Source organism: Rhinopithecus bieti, unplaced genomic scaffold (assembly GCF_001698545.2).
Source record: "Rhinopithecus bieti isolate Rb0 unplaced genomic scaffold, ASM169854v2 scaffold_64399, whole genome shotgun sequence".
Classification (NCBI taxonomy): domain Eukaryota; kingdom Metazoa; phylum Chordata; class Mammalia; order Primates; family Cercopithecidae; genus Rhinopithecus; species Rhinopithecus bieti.
In genome coordinates this window covers 96339-114165 of record NW_016824323.1, presented here as the reverse complement: position 1 = coordinate 114165, position 17827 = coordinate 96339, and the positions used below count along the sequence as shown (strand labels likewise).

The 17827-nt window shown below is 46.2% G+C and overlaps 1 protein-coding gene across 1 annotated transcript in view; it reads left to right on the top strand.

Moving 5' to 3' along the window:
• Window positions 1–6: 6 nt before the first annotated feature.
• Window positions 7–17827, top strand: part of TRIM71 (tripartite motif containing 71) — an 80861-nt gene continuing 63040 nt past the window's right edge. The window contains exon 1 of the mRNA XM_017862238.1: window positions 7–495. The gene's annotated coding sequence lies outside the window, so the exon portion shown is untranslated. The remainder of the gene's footprint in view (window positions 496–17827) is intronic.

Below are 17827 nucleotides of genomic sequence, written 5' to 3'. Positions count from 1 at the left end.
CTTGACGCGGTGGTGGCCACTGCCGACGAGCCGCCGCCCAAGAACGGGCGCGCCGGCGCTCCGGCGGGCGCCGGCGGCCACAGCAACCACCGGCACCACGGTCACCACGCGCACCCGCGCGCGTCCGCCTCCGCACCGCCACTCCCGCAGGCACCGCAGCCGCCCGCGGCTTCCCGCTCGGCACCCGGCGGCCCGGCCGCTTCCCCGTCGGCGTTGCTGCTGCGCCGGCCTCACGGCTGCAGCTCGTGCGATGAGGGCAACGCAGCTTCCTCGCGCTGCCTCGACTGCCAGGAGCACCTGTGCGACAACTGCGTCCGAGCGCACCAGCGCGTGCGCCTCACCAAGGACCACTACATCGAGCGCGGCCCGCCGGGTCCCGGTGCCGCGGCAGCGGCGCAGCAGCTGGGGCTCGGGCCTCCCTTTCCCGGCCCGCCCTTCTCCATCCTCTCAGTGTTTCCCGAGCGCCTCGGCTTCTGCCAGCACCACGACGACGAGGTGAGTGCGTGGGGCGTGTGTTTGTGTTCACCAGATAACTGCGTGTGTGCTCAACAGGGATCTCCCGGCCGGTCCCATAGCGAGGGGAGGAGGCCTTCTCCGGATTTGCTTTGTATTTCCTTTAGCTACGTGGCAGTCCTCGCTACCAAAGTAGATCATGACCTGGGAAGTCTGTGGAAGTGGATTCTGTGTAAGTGTCGCGAGGGGTCCCGAAATATCCCATAGCGTGGGATCCTCCCTTTTCCGATTTTAGTTTGTGTGTGGCAAAACGCGGCAATCGTCTTCAGTTAGGCATGAGTTGGGAAGACAGAGGTGTGTTTGTGTAGACGTGGCCCTCCTGGCGCGGCCACCCCAGAGGCCTCCCAACGTGATGAGAAGGCGCTCCTTTATTTTCAGATTTTTGTTTGGAAAAGTCATAGGTTGTTGCCTTTAAAATAGGGCGTGAGCCCGTAAGAGATGGTTGTGTGGTGGTTGTGTGGGTGAGTGCGTGGAGTTGGTGTGCCTCCGTAGACCTGGTTTCCACGTGCGCACTTGTGAGGGGAAGACTGGTTTTTTTGTTGCTGGGACAGCATGGTAGTCCTTGCCTCCTTATGTTGGGTAAGAGTGGGAGAGTCTGTGGATCTTTGAGGGCCAAAGGCCCCCGTCTTAAGCCCTTCTCTCTCCGCGGCTGCTTCCTATATTGTTTGAAATGCGTGTTCTGGCCCCTGAACTCTCCTAGCGTGAAATCGCCGTTCATAGGCCCACGGCTCCACCCCGAGATAGAAGCAGAATAAGGGGACGACGTTACCTTCACCCGCCTGAGTCTCTTGGGCCGCGCCCGCCTGCCCGGACTCCAAGCCCTACAGGAACCGGTTTCCCTGGTTAGGAGGTATCCACCCGGCTCAACCAGGGCCTCGACTTCCTTAGAAAAGACCAAGGCAGCCGTACGCTGCTGGAACGCCGGAGTGCGAAGGGTCTTAAGGCTACATCGCAACCCTCGAGCTTGATTTCGCCTTTTGGGCCGTCGAGTAAACTTTTGCTTATTTTTCACACCGTGTGAACCCTTTCTCCTTTCCTTTGGTATTACGCGAGTATCTTCTACTCCCCCGAACCCAATAAAGTCGGGCCAAAAGTCTTGAGAAGTGGGCTCTGCCGGAGGGGGGTCAGTAACTTGGGCGATCTACCTGTAGACCGGTGAGAGAGGGTGTGGGTGAAAGTCTTGATAGGGTAAGCTGGAGACTGCAGAGGCTTTAAAACCATAGTGGGGTCATGGCCTGTGTGAGCTGGAGAGTGGGTACCGAGCACCGCAAAGGTGAGCCCAGCGCTGCTACCTTTTCCACTCCTAACCTGTTATTTGGGGAGGAGGGCGGAGCCATTGCCTGATGGCCTTTAGCTGGCTTCTCCTGTTGGGAAAAAGTTGAAATTCTAATCTACTTGTTGTGGGCATCTCCTTTTAAAGAGTTTCTTCTAGGTAAGAAGCTAGGGGCAGTTTTCATTTTAAACTTTGAATGGACTCCTAGTTTTAACATATTATGGGTTCATGTTCTGTAAGCACTTTTAGAAAAATGAATGATTGAGGTGTAAAATACCGATCCAAATCCCAGGAACAGAAAAATGGAGCCAGTTCACTTGCAGATTGGGATCAAATGCAGGGCGAGCAGAATGGGGTTGAATCCAGGAGTTTCCCTCCTTGAGAGGTGCTTTTAGTTTAAATGTCAGTTTATATTTCTAGTTAAAGATCCACCTATATTTTTATTTAGACTGAAACAGTAGATGCTCAGTGTTGGCAGACTTGTAAAAGATTTATTCACTTTTAAAATTAGAAAACCCTTCAAACTGCATTGGGGAGTGTGAATTGAGAAGTGAGGCTCTCCACTCACCCTGGGTGGGAGGTACTCCGAAGCACTTCAGATTCACTTTTTAGCATGTGCAGTGTCAGGTTGAAGTAACTAATACTTAACATAAAATTTGCACAGTTTTGAGCAAGATTCTACTTGCTCTCTTTAGCTTTTCATTAAAAACGTTTTGGAAATTAATTGTTTGGCCCTTTTATTCATTCCTGGATTTAGAACGACAGAAATTTGAGATTAAAGGTGACAAACCAGTGTTCTGAGTAGAAGACAAGTGTTTAGGAGAGAAAGCACTGCCAGGTAGTGAGGTTCATAAACGGTTCCACCCACAGCTTAAATAATTCCTTTTCTTTGAAGGAAGTGATCACGTTAACAGTTTGAGAGTATTGTTCCTTTAAAAAGACATCCCTCTGGCTGGGAAGGAGCTTTAGGACATTTACATTTGGAGGATGATAGGCCCATATCTTGACTGTGGTATACTGAATGCCTAAATCCACTTATTTAATGTGTATACTGTCTACCTCAATTTTTAAGACGAGCTCCTTAACTGAGTTACTTCCCTTGTCAACAGGCTCCATTAAATAATTCAGAGCAGCACCTTTTCCTTATAGTGACTAAGGCCACCTGACCTTGGGAAGGAGGCCCAAACACCCTACCCCAGCCTGCAGGGTCTCTCGCCCAAGGAGACTTTCTTCCATAAGCGTCCCCTTGGAAATGTCTCCTTAGGATTGGCAAGTGAGGTGTTGGCTTTGAGCAATTGGTTTTAAGCCGTAGTGATGATAACCTGGAAATCTTTGGGTTTTTCAACGAAATTATGAGACTTGCTTGCTGCTACTCTCTTTGGCTTATTTCAACAGCATAGTTGGGGCTTTTCACTAGTTCTGTGCCTCCAGAGTCCGAAAGACCTACAGGCTCCGTGGCCCAGCCAGCATCCGGGCGGGGAATCCGAGGCCGCTGTCCCCGGAACAGCTGGCCTCGGGCCCGCTGCGTGCCGCGGGTCCCGGGAGAGGCGGGCGCAGGCAGAGTCGCCACGGGCCTGTGCTGCCGCCCGGCTAGCCCGGAGCCTGCCTCGGCTCTGGGGACGTGGCCTGGCCTGGCCGGCGGCTGCTCTTCTCCCTGCAGGCACTCGCTGGGGTGTTCACGGCCCCTCTGGTCATGGAGAAGGGTCTTCGCTTGAGTTTTGGAGGAAGAGTTTCACAACTAGGGAGTTGTGAGCGCTGCTCCGGTTGCTCACAAGTGGCCTTTTAGCATTGTTTTGCTTTTGGCACATAGGACATGAGCCCTTTGCAGCCTTGGAGGCGACACGAGGAGCAGAAATCCTGGGTGTGTTCTGTGCCTAAGCTGAGCGTCAGGATTCTGTGAATGGCGGGAAGTTGAGCAAGGTTTGAACCCAGGAAAGCTTCTGTCACTAGTGGTGAGGGGCAGTGCGGGTGACATTGTTGCCACCTGGAAAACATTGTAGCCCACCCCACCCGAGGATGACAATATTGTTCCCAGTTAGGCGGGTCCCGGGGTGGAATTTTCTGGAGTCTGTGGTTGGAAAAAGGGGTGCAGGTGTTGGTAGTATCCATGTGGTCCCTGTGTTGGGTTTTAAAATGCCACCTGAAGATAAAAGTTCTAGAATTCCAACCTGATTTGACCCTGAACATTGAGCACTCCCTGGGACTGTCTCCTGGCAGGAAACTTAAAGTGGCTTCAGACTCTTGGAACAAGGTTTGCTGCCTAAAATAATCGGTGGTTGTGTGAATTTCTGTTTTGTATATTGCAAGTCACCATAAATGGGACTGTACCTGTATTCAGCACCAGTGTATATTATTCTCCTTTCCCAAAGTCTTAAGTTTTTTCGAGCCTGCATGTACTCAGTGTATGCATGCTTATTTTTAAATTATATGCATGTTCTTGCTTAAATTATAAAATCCATACCAAAATATTTTTAAAAGCATAATACAAATTTCATACTGTCCTATCTTTTTTTTCTTTAGAAGTGAGCAGATGTAACTAAGTTGGTGAAATTTATGATAAACTTTGAGAATTTCTAGCTGAAATTGAGATTTAAATTGGAATTTTTTTTATTTATTTTAATTTCAACAGCTTTTTTTTTTTTTTTTTTAAGTAAGGACAAGGAGAGAAAGTGAATAGAAATGGGTATTCTATATTTCTGTTACCTGCCTTCAACCTGCTCTACACTACTGGGTGAATATGTCTTTTGAGTGCAGACATCTCACCTACTGGCTGGAAAACCAAACTTTACGTGCCTTGGAAATAGTTACAGAGTTTGCTGCTTTGAATCCAGTTCAGCAGGTAGACATTTGGAAGCCTATTGAATTCAGAGAATGCTTGATAAAAATATATAGGAGGGAAATGTTCATTATTGATATGTTAATTGTTTAGCCTTTGTGGGTTTAAGCTATTTCCACTAAAGTGCATAGGAATGGATTTTTCAACATGGACCTTCAGGAAGTGGGGGCCATGGCTAGTTTGGCAAGCCTGTACTGATGAGGTTGCCTTGAAGGCACAACGTGTCATGAACTGTGCTAGTAATATGGAGGCTGTTGTGGTATCAGCACTGTCTGGGAAACCTTTTGTGATTATTTGTTCAGTTTCCTTCCTTTGAAAAGATAAACTACAGTTATTTGGGGATTGCATAGATTTGATACAAGATTTTAATTTCCAATTCTAGGAATATACATTTTGGAAAACAAGATATTTGGGAACAAAACGGGCACTTTTTCTAGACTGCCAGGTCTTCATTTGACAATAGTATTTGTTCTTTATCATTGACATTGTTTTCTTTTTTCTTTTTTTTTTTGAGATGGAGTCTCACTCTGTTACCCAGGCTGGAGTGCAGTGGCGCCATCTTGGCTCACTGCAAGCTCCGCCTCCCGGGTTTATGCCATTCTACTGTCTCAGCCTCCCGAGTAGCTGGGAGTACAGGCGCCTGTCACCAGGCACAGCTCATTTTTTTGTATTTTTAGTAGAGACGGGGTTTCACCGTGTTAGCCAGGATGGTCTCCATCTCCTGATCTCGTGATCCGACCGCCTCGGCCTCGCAAAGTACTGGGATTACAGGCGGGAGCCACGGCGCCCGGCCAACATTGTTTTCAAAGTGAAATAGGTGTACTTGAAATGGGGAAACCCAGGAGGCGGAGGTTGCGGTGAGCCAAGGGGTCGCCATGTTGGCTAGGCTGGTCTTGAGCTCGTGACCTCAAGATGCTCTCTGCCTGCCTCGACCTACCAAAGTGCTGGGATTCAGGTGTGAGCCACTGTGCCTGGCCGTTAGTTATTTTCTAGAAGGATCTCAGGAGGTTAAAATGTGTAGTTTCTCAAGTACTACTTAATATGTTTGTAACTTTCTTCTCACATGTAAAATTATGAGCATAATTGGACTTTTTGTCTTTTTACTGAAAAAAATAACTAATAATCGTGCATGTAGAGTAAGGGAGTTAGCTCTTGTGGAAGCTGTCAGTGAGGTGAAATGGCTAAAATGTTTTTTGAAGTGGTTTGCCAGGGTAAAATGTGTTTGTAAGTTTTTCTGGTTCAAGAGGAATTTTCATTAATTCTGTAGGTCTAAAATTTAACCCCCTCCGAGTTATTTCTGGTGCTAAAAGTCACATGGTTTGCCATTTCTCCATCCGGTTCTCCACACAGGGCAAGGTTTATTTTGTCTGTATTCATTCTTAGCAAATAAAGGACCATTTCAGTGTCAGTTTTGACACTTAGGCAAAAGGGTGAGATGAATTCTATGCTATGCAGGCAGTTTCAAAATACTGCTTCCCCCGTTCTCCCACTCCCACCCATAAAACTAATAAAGGTTAAAGGCCTGGCTCACTAAGGCTGTTTTTGCTATCTCTGCCATTTTGGAAGAGAGCAAGAGAAAGATAATGATAAAGAATTACATTTGCCTTAAGGGAGCAAGATGCCACCCATTGAAGCCTACTCTGTTACCGCTTTTCTTCTTGACCTTTTGTGCATTGTGGCTTGCAAGAGTAAGCTTGATCCATCTTTCCTCTGAAGCTGATGTGACCTCCTACTTGTTCAATACTAAATTATTCCCCTCCTTTTGAGGTTTTGTCTATACTCACAAACTGAGTTGGCTGAAACCAGATTGACTGTTTTGATTGACAAGACTCTGACTTGTCAACCTAAAAAGTGGGAGGAGTAGGGGCCTAGTGGTGTCCCTTTACATTTGAAACTGTTTGACTTAAACTGTATTCCAAAGTAAGTCTTTGCCTCTCCCACGCCATTTCTTGCCTTCCTCATGGTGTAGATAAATGCAGTTTGCTTACAACTGGCTTTGAAGGTAGAATGAAATGAAATGGGGGACAATCCCACTCAACTGCCATCCAGGGCGGGTGCGGTGGCTTATGCCTGTAATCCCAGCACTTTGGGAGGCCGACGTGGGCAGATCACATAAGGCCTGGAGTGGGAGACCAGCCTGACTAATATGGTGAAACCCCTTTGCTACTAAAATTACAAAAATTAACCGGGCGAATCCCAGCTAGTGAGGCTGAGGCAGGAAAATCACTTGAATCTGGGAGGCGGAGGTTGCAGTGAGCCAGGATTGTGCCACTGCGCTCCAGTCTGGGCAATAGAACAAGGCTATGTCTCAAAAACAAAAACGAACTCCCATCCAAACCTGAGTTTTAGAGATACTCCTATTAGACTTAGGCTAATAGTGTTTTTGGTCATCCTTACTGTAGATTTTCTAATCCTAGATGGTTCCTAACCTGAACTTTAATTCCCATCAGGTGAGTTCTGGTTATTTTTTTTTTGAGAGGGAGTCTTGCTCTGTCACCCAGGCTGGAGTGTAGTGGCACTACATTGGTCAGGCTGGGCTCAAACTCCTGACTTCAAGTGATCCACCCAGCTTGGCCTCCCAAAGTGCTGGGATTACAGGTGTGAGCCACCACACCCAGCCAGGTGAGTTTGTTTGTTTTTTTGAGACTCTGTTGCCAGACTGGAGCGCAGTGGCCTGATCTCTGCTCAGTTCACTGCAAGCTCCGCCTCCCGAGTTTACGCCATTCTCCTGCCTCAGTCTCCTGAGTAGCTGGGACTACAGGCGCCTGCCCAGCTGATTTTTTTGTAATTTTTTTTAGTAGAGACGGGGTTTCACCGAGTTAGCCAGGATGGTTAGCAATGTTGGTCAGGATGGTCTCAATCTCTTGACTTCGTGATCCGCCCATCTTGGCCTCCCAAAGTGCTGAAATTACAGGCGTGAGCCACCGCACCGGGCCGTGAGTTTGCTTTTAATGAAGCTGTAGTTAAATTACCAGTTGGCACAAAAAATTAGCAGCCAGTTGTATTTCACTCAAAAACAATTTTCCACATAGAAGTAGTAGTCTTTAGCAATAAAAATATTGTTTTCAGTAATTATGTTAGCATATTGAAGTTGTGATTATTGGGAATGAGGTCCTTTGTCATGAAGGGTGGGGGGATAATTTTTTTTTTTTTTTTTTTTGAGGCAGAGTCTCGCTCTGTCGCCCAGGCTGGAGTGCAGTGGCGGGACCTCAGCTCACTGCAAGCTCCGCCTCCCGGGTTTCCGCCATTCTCCTGCCTCAGCCTCCCGAGTAGCTGGGACTACAGGCGCCTGCCACCTCGCCCGGCTAGTTTTGTATTTTAGTAGAGACGGGGTTTCACCGTGTTAGCCAGGATGGTCTTGATCTCCTGACCTCGTGATTCGCCCACCTTGGCCTCCCAAAGTGCTGAGATTACAGGCTTGAGCGCCCGGCCATAATTTTTTTTTTTTTTGAGGTGGAGTCTCATTCTGTTGCCCAGGCTGGAGTGTAATGGTCTGATCTCGGCTCATTGCACTTTCTGCCTCCTGGGTTCAAGCGATTCTCCTGTCTCAGTCTCCTAAGTAGATGGGTTTACAGGCATGCACCACCATGCCTGGCTAATTTTGTATTTGTCATAGGGACAGGGTTTCGCCATATTGGCCAGGCTGGTCTCCAATGATTGCCCGCCTCAGCCTCCCAAAGTGCTGGGATTATAGGCGTGAGCCACCACGCCTTGCAAGGGGGCATAATTCTTGATTGTGATCATTTATATGAGCTTCTGCAGAATAGCACGTTTTGTCAACATTAATAGGTTTTAAATAGAGCGGTGGGCACAAAAAAGAATAAAGTGGATGCAGATCAGTTGTGTAGACTGAGGACATACCCTTCTGGCTCTGACACCCTGTGAATTCCACGGGCCCTTGAATGGACTTTGGAGCCTGAGTGGTCAGTCAGGTCAGGTGCCCCTGAGAATGAGAGCCTTTGTAAACATCTGTTGGCTGCTGCATCCTATAGCTGTTGCTTCTGGAAGGTTTGGCCAGCCATTTTGTTCTTGTCCTAACCTTTTGCAGTTAAAATGTTTTTCTTGAAATGCCAGTGGATTTGGGGAAGTCGTTTCATACTCTTTTGAGACTGATTGGGATAATTACTAAAAGGGTGTTATATAAAAAAATCTGCACTTAAGTTTTGCTGCTGAGTATAGATTTGATGACTACTTAGGCACTGGTGTTTTAAAAATGAGAATTGTGAATGAGTGGCTCAGCAGCCATTATTACCATGTGTGGGGCACTTAAAGGAAGTCAGGAGTTTAGATCGTGTATCTCCACATTTTGGTCTGTGCCCTCTGAGATCAATGTCAAAGGGAGACATTTCTGTTACTTAGGATTATCAATAGATTTGTACTGAAAATGCTTCCAGAAATGTTGTAGATAAGCATTGAGCAGGAGAGTAGAAAGTTTAGGGTAATAGTTGGAAAAAAGTAAGATTCCTGATAGGCAGTCTTAATCAAGTGTCCATTTAATTATTTGGCTTTGCTTGAGTGCTCTGGTTCTAGGTTAGATTCTGCTTTGCCTCAGTTTTTGCATCTGTAAAATGAGGGTAACTCTTTGCGGTGTTGGAAGGATTAGAGCTGACATATAGTCTTATAGCACAGTGCCCTACAATTGAAGGCAATTGGAAACTTTTTTTTTTTTTGAGGTGGACTCTTGCTTTGTCACCCAGGCTGGAGTGCAGTGGTGCAATCACAACTTCCTGCTGTCTCAGCCTTCCCGGCTCAAGTGATCCTCCCACCTTAAGAGAAGGTGCATGCCACGAAGCCTGGCTAATTAAAAAAAATTCTTTTTGTAGAGACTGGATTGTACCATGTTGCCCAGGCTTGTCTCCGACTCCTGGGCTCAAGCCACCCTCCTGCCTGTCCTCCCAAAGTGCTGGGATTATAGGCATCAACCACCTCACCTGGCCCCTATTTACATTTTATATGATGTGTTTGAAAACCGCTAATTTTTCTTTTTAATTTTTTTGTAGAGACGGGGTTCTCACTTTGTTGCCAGGCTGGTCTTGAACTCTTGGCCTCAAGTGATAGTGATCCTTCTACTTCAGTCTCCTAGAGTACTGGGGTTACAAGCATGAGTCACTGCCCTCCACTAGAAAACACTAATTTTTTTTTTTTTTTGACACAGACTCTCACTCTGTCACTCAGGCTGGAGTGCAGTGGTGTGATCTCAGCTCACTGCAACCTCTGCTTCCCGGGTTCAAGCGATTCTTCTGCCTCAGCCTTCTGAGTAGCTAGAACTACAGGCATGCACCACCATGCCTGGCTAATTTTTTTTTTTTGGGGGGGCGGAGTTTCACTCTTGCCCAGACTGGAGTGGAATGGTGTGATCCCGAGTAGCTGGGATTGCAGGCATGAGCCACCACAGAGACAGGGTTTCTCTGTGTTGGTGAGGCTGGTCTTGAACTCCTGACCTCAGGTGATCCGCCTGCCTCCCAAAGTTCTGGTATTACAGGCGTGAGCCACTGTGCCCGGCCACACCTCGCTAATTTTTGTATTTTTAGTAGATACGGGGTTTCACCGTGTTGACCAGGCTGGTCTCCAACTCCTGACCTTGTGATCCACCCGCCTGGCCTCCCAAAGTGCTGGGATTACAGGCATGAGCCACTGTGCCCTGCCACCATCACTAATCTTTAAAGCCAGGATATTGTGTGGGGGCTGGGGAGAGGAAGGGAAACTGTGGCATATCAAGGAAGCAGATCAACTTGCTCAATGGAACAGTCTAATCTCTGCAACTAGAATATTTAGTAAGCATTAATGTCATGGTATTGTGTCTGTGTGTGTTTTTGTGTGTCTGTGCATGCATTGGAGGAGGCATCTGAAGAAGAATCAAATTGTCACAAGAAAGGCCTTAAGTCTTCATGGAAGAAACTTCTCCATTACAAATGGGAATGCTGAGTCCTGGGGTATGAAATGACTTGATCAGAAACTGTCCTGACTCCTAGTCTAGCACTCTTTCCACATTGCTATTTATGTGACAATAACATGTGTTACTGACAAATGTAGCTTTTGAGATTAATCCTTAAAATCTGCTTAATACTAAATTTACTGCCTGAATTTTTTTTTTTTTTTTTTTTTGAGATGGAGTCTTGCTCTGTCACCCAGGCTAGAGTGCAGTGGCACCATCTTGGCTCACTGCAACCTCTGCCTCCTGGGTTCCAGCATTCTCTTGCCTCAGCCTCCCAGGTACGTGGGACTGTAGGTGCATGCCACCATGCCCAGGTAATTTTGTATTTTTAGTAGAGATGGGGTTTCACCATGTTAGCCAGGCTGGTCTTGAACTCCTGACCTCAGGTGATCCACCTGCCTTGGCCTCCCAAAATGCTGGGATTATAGGCGTGAGCCACTGTGCCCAGCCTCTACATGTGTTTTTTGTTTGTTTGTTTGTTTGTTTTATTTTATCTTCTTGCTTTGACCTAAGTCATTAAGGAGTCTTAAGTCATTAAGGAGAAAATTAAAAAGCATAAATGGGCTCTGGTCTCTTAGCCAAAAACTGAGTGTAACCATCTTGCAAAAAACTGCTTGTCATTCCAAAATTAATTTAATAAGTATTACCAGAATGATAATTTAGCGAGGGAGAAAGCTTTGAGTTTTGTTAATCTCTTGAAATGATCTCATAGTATCAGGGTGAGGTGCATCCTCTGGGCATATTCTATTCCAGATTGCTGGGAATGGAGCCCACCTCCTGCTCCTGTCCCCATGCCCTCTCACCCTGGCCCCGACACCTCAGAGCAATTTGGCATTAATGGAGTGGGGATTTTTACACTAAGTCTGGCCTCTGTCGATATCAGTGGATTTAAGGACCAATTCTAGCTTTTGCCTGATTGTCAACTTCCAACGAGTTAATGCAAGTTAGGTTTGACCCTCAGAAGATGCCCAAGCTCTGCCTTCATTCCTTTGCAGAAACAAAGGAGACTTCTTAGTTTTCAAGCCATAGAATGCCTCCCCCTGCCCCAAATGTTGAGGGGTTTTTTTTGTTTGTATGTTTTGGTTTTTTGCCGGAACTGGAGTGCAGTGGTGCGATCTAGGCTCACTGCAACCTCCACCTCCTGGGTTCAAGCGATCTTGTGCCTCAGCTTCCCCAGTAGCTGGGATTACAGGTGCCCGCCACCACGCCTGGGTAATTTTGATTTTTTTTTTTTTTTTTTTTTTTTGAGACGGTAGTCTTTGCTCTGTCGCCCGGGCTGAGTGCAGTGGGGGCTGGAGTTGCAGTGGCCGGTTCTCAGCTCACTGCAAGCTCCGCCTCCCGAGTTTAGCCATTCTCCTGCCTCAGCCTCGGAGTAGCCTGGACTACAGGCGCCCGCCACCTCGGCCGGCCTTATTTTTTTTTTTTTTTTTTTTTTTTTGTGTATCTTTTAGTAGAGACGGGTTTCACGGATTGTTAGCCGGATGGTCTCGGTCTCCTTGACTCGTGATCCCGCCCGTCTCGGCTTCCCAAAGTGCTGGGATTACAGGCTGAGCCACCGGCGCCCGCAATTTTGATTTTTTTTTTTTAGCAGAGACTGGGTTTCACCATGTTGGCCAGGCTGGTCTCGAACTCCTGACCTCAGGTGATCCACCTACCTCTGCCTCCCAAAGTGTTGGAATTACAGGCGTGAGCCACTGTGCCTGCCTGCAAATGTTGAGTTTTGATGGACTTTTCCAACCACATTATATAGATGGGGTGGGGACCGTTGGGGGATTTTGGAGATGAAAGGGGAAGAGTAGCTTGAAAAATGCTCACGGCTTCTTGGTATAGGTAAGACCATGAGCCACAGAATAACAACTGGATTTAAGTCCTAGTGTTACCCTGTGTGACCTTGGACAAGTCACTTAACTGACTTGATTTCTGACCCTTAAGATGGGAGTGATAGGGGTGGCTACATCTTCCAGACCTATTTATGGGGGGCTCTTTCACATGAAGGTGGTTTGAAAGAGATAGAAAATTTTATGTTGTAACGTATGTGCCCATAACTGTAAATATCATGAAAAAATTTGGCTTCAACTTTTCCTGCAAGTTGCAGCCAAACAGCTAAAGTTTCTTTTCATGAAATTAAACAATGTTGCTTATCTTCCTTTTTTTTTTTTTGGAGACAGAATCTGGCTGGGATGCCCAGGCTGGAGTACAATGGCGCGATCTCTGCTCACTACAAGCTCTGACTCCCGGGTTCAAGTGATTCTCTTGCCTCAGCCTCTGGAGTAGCCAGGCGCGTGCAACCACACCCGGCTAATTTTTGTATTTCGAGTAGAGATGGAGTTTTACCATGTTGGCCAGGCAGGTCTTGAACTCTTGACCTCAAGTAATCTGCCCTCCTTGGCCTCCCAAAGTGCTTGGGATTACCGGCATGAGCCGTTGCACCCGGCCGTTATCTTCCTTAAAAGATGTTTTGGTTGATGGCCAAGCAGTATTTGATGCCATGAAATAACTTGGGCAGTTCCTCATTGCTGACAGAACTTGATGTATTAAAATTTGCCATCAAAATATTTGAATGCCTATTTCTGCTCAGTGTGAATTGTGCTCTTCGCTGAAGATGTGTAAGAGCAGTCTGCATTCTGTTCCTTGCTTTAGTCTTGTGGTTTGACTGGGAATATAAAACTGAAAAGGAAAAGGTGAATTGCTGGGAGGGGATTCTCTACTTCCCTATATGGCCACTTTATATGTGGCCTTATTTAAATTACTAGATGAGATTTAAACGCTAAAGTTGGCCATGCACATTGGCTTATTCCTGTAATCCCAGCACTTTGGGAAGCTGAGACAGGAGGATGGCTTGAAACTGGGAATTTGAAGACCAGCCTGGGCAACAAAGCAAGACCCTGTCTCTGCAAATTAGCAGAGCACCGTAGTTGTGCCCCTGTGGTCCCAGCTACTGGAGGAGTGGGGAGGGTCTGAGGTGGGAGGATCATTTGAGCCCAGGATGCAGTGAGCTATGATCACGCCATTGCACTTCAGCCTGAGTAACGGAATGAGATCCTGTCTGTAAAAGTTGATGGAATCCAAATAAGTTCAGATGGGGAGATGAGTTTGAGGCTGAATGAACAGTAATGTTGGGGAATACCCAGGTGTGGTGGCACACGTATGTGGTCCCAGTTACTCAAGAGATAGGATTGCTTGAGCCTTGGAGGTGGAGGTTGCAGTGAGCTGAGATCATACCACTGCATTCCAGCCTGGGTTGCAAACTGAGACTCTGTCTCAATAAAAAATAATACAAGTTTAAAAATTAGACCTTTTACCTAATTATTTCTACTTCTTTCAACATCCGTAAGGAAGATATAAGGGTCCCCTCCTCTTCCTCCCTTCCTAGGGGGTGGATGATTGATACATGGAAGAAATAATTGGTGTATCAGGGGCCAGAGCCACATTAATTAATAGATAATATAAAGAATTATTGACTGGGCCGGGCGCAGTGGCTCACGCCTGTAATCCCAGCACTTTGGAGGCCGAGGCAGATGGATCACCTGAGGTCAGGAGTTCGAGACCAGCCTGGCCAACACATGGTGAAACCCAGTCGCTACTAAAAATACAAAATCTAGCCAGGCTTGGTGTTATGCGCCTGTCATCCCAGCTACTTGGGAGGCTGAGGCAGGAGAATCACTGGAGAAGCACTTGAACCCGGGAGGTGGAGGTTGCAGCGAACTGAGAACGCACCACTTCACCATTGCACTCCAGCCTCGGTGACAAGAATGAAACTCTGTCTTAAAAAAAAAAAAAGGCTGTTGTTCCCAAACCTGCTTATTGTAATTAACCCAGCTCAAGTAAAGATGAAATAGGGGTGCAGAATATTGTAATTTCTATGAAAACTGATTTGATAAAGTAAGCCCCGGGGAAACAACAGAGAGCAAAACAGTCCCACATCCCTGCTGTAGATTTCACATTTGGGATAATAAGATGATTCCCTGCCTTCGCTGTGTCCTTAATCTGCTTCTGACTGGAGTGGAGGCTGCTGCTGTTGCACAGAGGGAGCATCTGTGGATAGCTGGTTTGGAACCCTCTGGCTATCTCCCCGGTGTGAAGTAAGACATTTCAGTGCATGATGGTTATAATCTTAAGAGTGAGATGGGGAGGTTGAGTACAGGCTGCAGGAGTACTGAGCACGTTTTTTTTTTTTTTTTTTTTTTGCTCAGGCTAAAGTGCAGTGGGAAGAACGACCTGACTTTTTTGTTTGAGAATCACATGAAATATTTTCTGCAGTATGCCCTATTTATAAGCGAAGACATTGATGTAGAAATTTAATATGAAAGAATTAATATGGGGACAGTGCTGCACAGGGCTAATGGAAGCACCTACTGTGCCCCACCCCCATCCTTGATCGTTGGGGAAAAAATGCTTCTTTGTTTTTAATTTTCTTCATTTTCCTAATACAACAGGTTTCTACTTCCTTTGTTTCTGTCCTTAGCTTGAAAAGAGCCTTCGGGGATTTAGAGGAATATTCCAAGAGGAAAATTAGTTTTTCCAATTTCATTTGATTTTAAAAACCACATAGGTGCTGCAAATACAAAGAAAAAACACAACTCTGTTCAGCTGTGGACTGATCCAAAATATTTGGAGCTTTGGGGCTCAGAGTTATCTCCGTGTGTATGAGTGAAGTAAGGTTTTAAGTGTCTCCACTTTTAAACTGAAGTTTGGTAGGTGAAACAGAGTGATTGTGTTTGTTATGGTGATAAATAGAAACCATTTGAAGAAAGGATAGCAAATCCTCTCATAGCAGGAGATAGTGATTAAGTCTAGTGACGTTTGGGACTTGACAAAGCAGCTACAAATTTCATGTTAAGCCTGTTGTGCAATAAATCCAGACTTGCCTTGGTTGAGATCCTACAGCTGAAGTTGTTACCTGTCTTCATCTGCAGCTTTATTGTTGGTTTAAGTAGATTGTGTGTTAATTACATATACAAATGTTAACATACACAGGCATACAATGAAAGGCATTAAATATACCAGGGTTTCCTAGATTGGGGGAGTTTTACTTCTAGTATAGCCAGTTTTAAAGTTGGAAAATGGGCCGGGCGCGGTGGCTCAAGCCTGTAATCCCAGCACTTTGGGAGGCCGAGACGGGCGGATCACGAGGTCAGGAGATCGAGACCATCCTGGCTAACACGGTGAAACCCCGTCTCTACTAAAACTACAAAAAACTAGCCGGGCGAGGTGGCGCCGCCTGTAGTCCCAGCTACCCGGGAGGCTGAGGCAGGAGAATGGCGTGAACCCGGGAGGCGGAGCTTGCAGTGAGCTGAGATCCGGCTACTGCACTCCAGCCTGGGTGACAGAGCGAGACTCCGTCTCAAAAAAATAAAAAATAAATAAAATAAAGTTGGAAAATGAGCATTTCCTTTTCTCATAAAAGGAGGGATGGTGGGAGGCCGTGTGCGGTGGCTCACACCTGTAATCACAGCACTTCGGGAGGCCAAGGCGGGTGGATCACAAGGTCAATATCGAGACCATCCTGGCCAACATGGTAAAACTCTCGTCTCTACTGAAAATACAAAAATTAGCTAGGCGCGGTGGCGGGCACCTGTAGTCCCAGCTACCCTGGAGACGGAGGCAGGAGAATAGCCTGAACCCGGGAGGCAGAGGTTGCTGTGAGCCGAGATTGCGCTGCTGCACTCCAGCCTGGTGACAGAGTGAGACTCCATCTCAAAAAAAAAAGAGGGATGATGTTCACATTTGGCCTTTTGAGCCTTCGTTTTTTCTATGGCCTACTACAGAATCTGAGCACAGAATTTGTCTGCATGTAATGACATTCTGCCCGAACTGGCAGAATGAACTATCAGTGCCTTTTTGTCCTAACCCCATAGAATTTAATTAATACAGATTTTTTTGTTTGCTTGTTGAGACGTAAAACCAGTTAGTTGTCTTCCCCATCATGAAAGGTATGTAAAGCATCGAATGGAATAAAATTTAAAAGCCGTGTGCAAGATGAAACTATGAAGATGAGAAGGAAGCGATGTTAAGCTCTGGTTTGAGAGAAGAAGTTGAGTTTCAGGCTCTGTTGGGTTCCCATTATTGGCATGTTAAGGACATCTGGACAAATCAGTTTTTGCATGTCTAACAAGATGAGCGGGGAGTGGGGGCAGAATGTCCAAGGTGTAACAGTTCTGTAGCTTCAGCAGGTTAAGAAACATTCTCATTTTAATTCCTTGACTTTACACCTATTTGTAAATGTTATCACTGTGCAAGGGTCCTCTCCCACCCAAATGGTAAAAACAGACAGGTTGGCTCACTGTGAGCAGAAAAGAGGAACCCAGATGAATGAGTGCTTAATCAAAAGTATGTTAACACTTGATAGGGGTGAAAAAGGGAGGGAAGGGGTAACAATTTTGTTTCAAAGGTGTGTTTAAAAGACAACAACGTTTAATGGTTTTGGGAAAATGACGTTTTGTTTAGAATTCACAACGCTTGTCATTTTAGGTTGTAATTTTTCTGAGTATGTCTATGCCTGTGAGTATAATATTTGATGTTTTTCATTTCTCCTTCCTTCACCATCCTTAGTCAGCTCGTAATTGCAGGATGAATAGAAAACTGAGATTTTTCTCAGGGATACCTTTTATCCTAGGAAGTAACTTTAGTTAACTCTAATCATAAGTAATATAAACCTATTTGTTGTTTGGATTATCTGTAAATTTTATTTTTCAAATGTACCCTGTCCCACTTCTTTCCAAAGTGTGTGGTGTTCCAGGTTCGTGGGGTTCCTTTCAAGCAACCATTTACATACACAAGCATATAGAGTTTAGTCTTAAAAAACATGTGCAGATACCACCTTGTACTGAGTTGCTGGTCATTATTTGCTCTAAACTTGGCCTTTATAGCGTGAAATTCATTTTGCCTTTCTCTGCTTCTGATTGCCTCTTTTATTTGGCTGTTGCCCGCAATGCACATCCTTGTGTCCCTGTTACCCTGTCTTATAGAAGGGAGATCCTCCCCTCCCCCGACTGCTTCCCCAGCAAGGAGATCTCTGAAACCCTGGAGAGGCACGTTTGAGATGTTAATAGATCCCAGCACTTTGCTCCTGAGAGCTTGCCTCCCGCCAGCCACATTTCCTCCCTCTCCACCCCTCCCTTATTACCATCAATCTAATGAAAAGAAGGGTTCGTCCTGTTGTTTTATTCTTCATTTCTGCAATTGCTATGAGGTGTGTGCGTGAGCTTTTTGTATGTTTATTGGCCATTTGAGTTTTCCTCCTGAGTTCCCTGCTCCTGTTCCTGGGCTG